This window comes from Callospermophilus lateralis, chromosome 1, assembly GCF_048772815.1.
Source record: "Callospermophilus lateralis isolate mCalLat2 chromosome 1, mCalLat2.hap1, whole genome shotgun sequence".
Classification (NCBI taxonomy): domain Eukaryota; kingdom Metazoa; phylum Chordata; class Mammalia; order Rodentia; family Sciuridae; genus Callospermophilus; species Callospermophilus lateralis.
This window is the reverse complement of record NC_135305.1, coordinates 32,558,916-32,564,709: the sequence shown is the minus strand read 5'-3', so window position 1 is coordinate 32,564,709 and position 5,794 is coordinate 32,558,916.

Genomic DNA, 5,794 nt, shown 5'->3' with positions numbered 1-5,794 from the left:
AGACCTCAAAATCCAAACTATAACATATGCCAAGTTATCAGTGACTGAAGGGGAACACTTTGGGGCATAATCATTTTTAAGGAACAATTTATCTTAAACCAAAATTTATTTTAAAAAGGCAGTTAAACATTATAGCAGTTTAATGGGAAAAAAAAACAACTTCCTGAGCAAGATTCTTTTAATGGGGGGCTGTGGCTTCAATTTTTAACATTCTAGAACTGCAGTTTATCATGCTATCGATTGTTAAGTACCAGAAATTCAACATTTTCCTCACTGTGATACCATTATTTCAGTATTTTGAAATTTTAAAATTGAAGTTATTTGCTGAATTATTTTACTTTGAAAAGTACCCAGAGATTTAAACCCAACATGAAAAGGGAGACCTTGGGACCTTGAAAGGCCTCTGGGCTAGGGAAAGTAGAAAACTGAAACACTGACTCAGATTTTCTCAGATCAAATTCACCCTAGTTCTACTTTCCCTGAATGTGTAAGAAGCAGAGCCTCTCTGAAAGAGAATCATATGGAACAAAGACTCAACTGCAAGACGAGACTCCCTTCCAATGGGGTCAGTTTGATAGCAAAGGCTAGCAGGGTTTCATGGTGGAAACTCCTCATCTGCCTGGCTGATTTGCTTTGTTTGTTTGAACAAAGACCATTTCATAGCAGAAGCTAAGAACCTAGCATCCAGCAAGCTCACTACTGAGACTTAAGCAACAAAAGCTTCCGTTGTCAATAGAAATATTGTACTCTTTAATAAAAATAAAAAATTTCTGAAAGACCATTTTTATTCTATGACAAAAAAATGAAATTTAAAAAAAAATGTTTTGGAGGAAGGTGTTTGGATTTAGTTTATGTTTCTCTCTTCACTATTTCTCTGAAAATATGAAAAAAATCTTTTCTTGTGCTGAAAGAATTTGCCCCAAAACTAGGCTCAAAGGTAATGTCCCTGAAGCATATACCATACTTTAAATCCAAGCATTTAATTTATTTTCAATTTTCAGGTTTGATTCTTTTTCATTTTATGTGCCGTTTATTTTATACACTTATTCTTATTGCTTTTTTTTTCCTCCTAGGACTCAGAGTGATAATATGTGTTAATGTTTATGTGTTTGAAACTTAAGCTTTGTTCAATGTTTTATTTTTATAGATTTTTATATGTGAAAATATCAGATATTTAGCTTCTATGGTTTTTTAAAACAATTGTAAACAGCATTTTAACTAAATTATGAGTATTGATGCCAGTATATAAATGCATTCTGAAAAGAATGGAAAAAGGCCACTGTTGTCCTTTTGTTCTAACAATGTCACCATGATTTACCATGGATCATCTCAATAATGCCAGGAGTCCTGACTGGATGTGCAGGTGATGTTTGGTTTGCTCTTTAGTACCCCCTCTTTTCTCCTGACCAACAGTCCTCTGTCTCTTTGACTCAGAGGTGTCTTCTGACCCTGCAGCTTTTGAAAAGGGCAATAGTTATTGCTTGAGCAATAACTACTTTTTCCTAGCACTCTGCTATATGTTGGACACCATCGTTCATTTAATTGTCATATGAATTCAGCGTGGTCCTTATCAAAATACCCATTTTACCATTGAGGAAATAGACTCTAAGTGTGATTGACTGATGTAGGAAACTTCACAATGCAGAAGTCATTCTGGGTCCCTTGCTCCAAGCCCAACATCTTCCGTCCTCTTCCTTACATGAGGATTCTTGGTCTCCATTTTGTGTTAAGCCTGCAGAAATTACTCCATTTGCACACTTGCACATGACACTTTTTAATAACAAAGAAGTTCCTGATAATTAAATAGCATTTTATGTTAACCAGGTTAGAAGTGAGATTAAATGAAACTTGTGATTTTCTGCATCCCAGGAGGGAAGGAAATCCCATAAAATGTCAAAGATGGCAAACACCTAAGACAGCTATATGAAACATGGTAAAACAGCCCAGAAAAAAAAATGTAAGTTGAATGTCTATTTGTTCTTCAATAGTAAATATATATGTGTAAATATGTATATGTGTGTGTGTGTGTGTGTGTGTGTGTGTGTGTGTGTATATATATATATATATATATATATATATATATATATATGGAGAGATTTTCTGAGCATTTATTCTCTTTAGATGACTAAGAATAATATCTGCCATTTGTAGGACACAGACTGCTAAGAGCCTCATGTTTGTCAACAGTTTATTGAACACTGAACACCACAGGATTCGAACTCCAAGGTTTATATTTTCCTCCCATCCTGGCTTTATCATGCTCCTCTAAGTCTCCCCTTCCCAAGATTTTATGGCATCTCCACTAGATGCCAGCTTCCCAACATTTTCAGGTTGTAAAAACAACAAAAATAACAACAACAACAACAAAAAAAGCAGTCCAGATTCATCCACTTCAGTTTCTCACCCAGTTTAAATATACACCCACCCCCCTGGTTCCACTGCACCTTCTGCATGGCTTTCTATGTACAGGATAGGAAGAAAAGATTCACAAAAGAGAAGAGGAATTTCTTGGCTTACCAGATGCCATTGTATTCTCTGCCCTCTACCAGGCAACTATCCAAATACTGCATCTCCTGGGATACAACTGATGATTCTTTGCAAAGCCCTTTGGCAGCCTCTTTGCTGTATGACCATGTCTCATAGGAAATCAGCTCCAGTGGACCTCTCCCAGTCTTTCTGTTCCCATTCCGATATAACCCACCCTATGGGCTTTAGCTGCTGGGGTCTCTTCTCTTAGTAAGTCACAGTGTGGGGCAAGTTTCTATCACAATGGTTCAAGCCTGGCGCTTTCCATGGTGTCCACTTGTTCCACATAAGATTCATGCATCTTTGTCCTTTCAGACAATGGGAGTATGCTCCATCCTCCAGCTGCTTGTTTTCTCTACTCTGAGATCCCTCCTTAAATGTCTTTCCCCTTGCTCCAGTAGGCAAAAAGGACAGTTCTGCAAATCCATTGCCTGAGTAGTCATCCAACTGAAAAATAACATTCCAGGCTCAACTTCTTGCAGGCAAATCTAATCTCTACAAATCTCCCTCTTGGAACACTTCATTGGCTTATTGTAGACACAAAACTCTTTCTGAAGCTAAAGATTTATAATTCAATAGTTCCTTCAAGATTATTGATTAGAAACTGATAACTGGGGCAGCAGAATGAATTTGCCTTTTAATAAATCCCAGCTATCTATTTGTTCCCTAATTATCACCTATTTGTCACCAACTTTGGAGCCAAGTTGCCAATTCTGAGATAATAAGCCAAGTCCCACTTAGTATTAGTATTACACACAACCCTGCAACATAGGTATTGTTATGCCTTAGGTAAGTGGACTGCAAATAATAATTAACATTATTCTATCAGAGCAGAGAAACTTCCATCACCTTATATTATGCTTGGTACATTAAAGGACTCAATAAATATTTATGGGATTTATAAATAATGTAAATAAATAGTTCAAGGTCATGCCTAGGAAATGGTGAAGTGGCATTCAAATCCATTGCTTTTGGATCATCAGCATCTCCTAAACAGAGGTTCACCCTCATACAAATGCTGCTGTATCATGTAAAAGCTTCTTCACCCAGACTCAGACATACCTTTTGATGAAATATCTCATTTCTTTTTTTAAGTTTATTTATTTATCCTAATCTGTTATATGTGACAGCAGAATGCATTTCAATTCATAGTACACATACAGAGCACAATTTTTCATATTTCTGGTTGTACACAAAGCAGAGTCACACCATTTGTGTCTTCATACATGTACCTAGGGTAATGATGTTCATCTCATTCCACCATTTTTTCCTACCCCATGCCCTATCCATTCTTCTCCCTCTCCTTTGCCCTACCTAAAGTTCCTCCATTCCTCCCATGCTTTCCCCCACCTCCACTGTGGATCAGTAGCCACATATCAGAGACATTTGGTCTTTGGTTTGGGGGGATTGGCTTACTTCCCTTAGCATGATATTCTCCAACTCCATCCATTTACCTGCAAATGCCATGATTTTATTCTCTTTTAATGCTGAGTAATATTCCATTGTGTATATATACCACAGTTTCTTTATCCATTCATCTATTGAAGGGCAACTAAGTTGGCTCCACAATTGAGCTATTGTAAATTGTGCTGCTATAAATATTGATGTGGCTGCATCACTGTAGTATATACTGTTTTTAAGTCCTTTGGGTATAAACTGAGGAGTGAAATAGCTGAGTCAAATGGTGGCTCCATTCCAAGTTTTCCAAGAAATCTCCATACTGCTTTCCATATTGGTTGCACCAATTGCAGTCCCACCAGCATGTATGAGTGTCCCTTTTTCCCCACATCCTTGCCAACAATTATTATTGTTTGTATTCTTAATAGCTTCCATTCTGACTGGAGTGAGATGAAATCTTAGAGTAGTTTTGATTTGCATTTCTGTAATTGCTAGAGATGTTGAACATTGTTTTCATATATTTATTGATTGTGTACCATCTTCTGAGAAGTGTCGGTTCAGTTCCTTAGCCCATTTATTGATTGGATTATTTGGGTTTTTGCTGTTAAGTTTTTTGAGTTCTTTAAATATCCTAGAGATTAGTGCTACATCTGATGTGTATGTGGTAAGAATTGCTCCCATGAAGCAGGTAGCATCACTATACCAGACCTTAAACTATACTACAGAGCAATAGTAACAAAAACAGCATGGTATTAGCCCCAAAACAGACTTATAGACCATTGGTACAGAATAGAGGACACAGAGACAAACCCACATAAACACGGTTATCTCATACTAGAGGAAGGAGCCAAAAACATATACTGGAGAAAAGATGGCCTCTTAAACTATTGATGCTGGGAAAACTGGAAATTCATATGCAGAGAAATGAAATTAAACCCCTATATCTCACCATACACAAAACTTAACTCAGAGTGGATCAAGGACCTAGGAATCAGACCAGGAACCCTGAGTCTCATAGAAGAAAAAGTAGACCCACATCTTCATCATGTTGGATTAGACCCAACTTCCTTAACAAGACTCCTATAGCACAAGAAATAAAATCAAGAATCAATAAATGAAATGGATTCAAACTAAAAAGCTTCTTTTCAGCAAAAGAAACAATCAGTGATGTGAAATACCTCCTTTCTCTCCCACTCTTGGAGACTAGCCTTGTGATAGTTCTGTCTGCGTGCCTGTAAAACCAATCAGCATGTTTCTAAGCACAGAATGAGCTTATCCTGTTTAGCCTTGACTTCCTATATTTTGTATAGTTGAATTCTTTCATGGTAGAAACCTTACCATTCACAAAGATCATTCTCCTCTGAACTTTTCTATTTTCAGTTGCTTAATAAGCAGTATCTATATGACATTTTTCATTTGTCAGTTCCTGTTGATACTCAACTTCAGTCATATAAATGTTGGTTGATTACCTTTAGGGATGGACTGTAAACTCAAAAAGCATTGGATGAGTCAATGAACAGATGCATGGATGGATGGGATAAATACCTAAATTCCAGGTAGTTGACACTTGTGAAATGCCTCTTAGTTAATTGGCAATTTCATAAATCTAAAAAGCACTTGAGTCTAAGAGACTTGAAGAATGAGTCAAATGACTTGGAAGTATGAAGCCATACTCTATATAAACATGAGGAATATCATAAAATCTTAACACTTTAAAATATTTACTTAAAAATTGAAAGTTGATTCTTACATGTATTATTATAGAGGAAGAAACATTGATAAATATTTGCCTTTAAAGTTGTATCAAGATGGAAAAACTGAGAGTTTATGAGTACTTGGAGAAAAGGAGTAGAGAGATATCTAATACCTC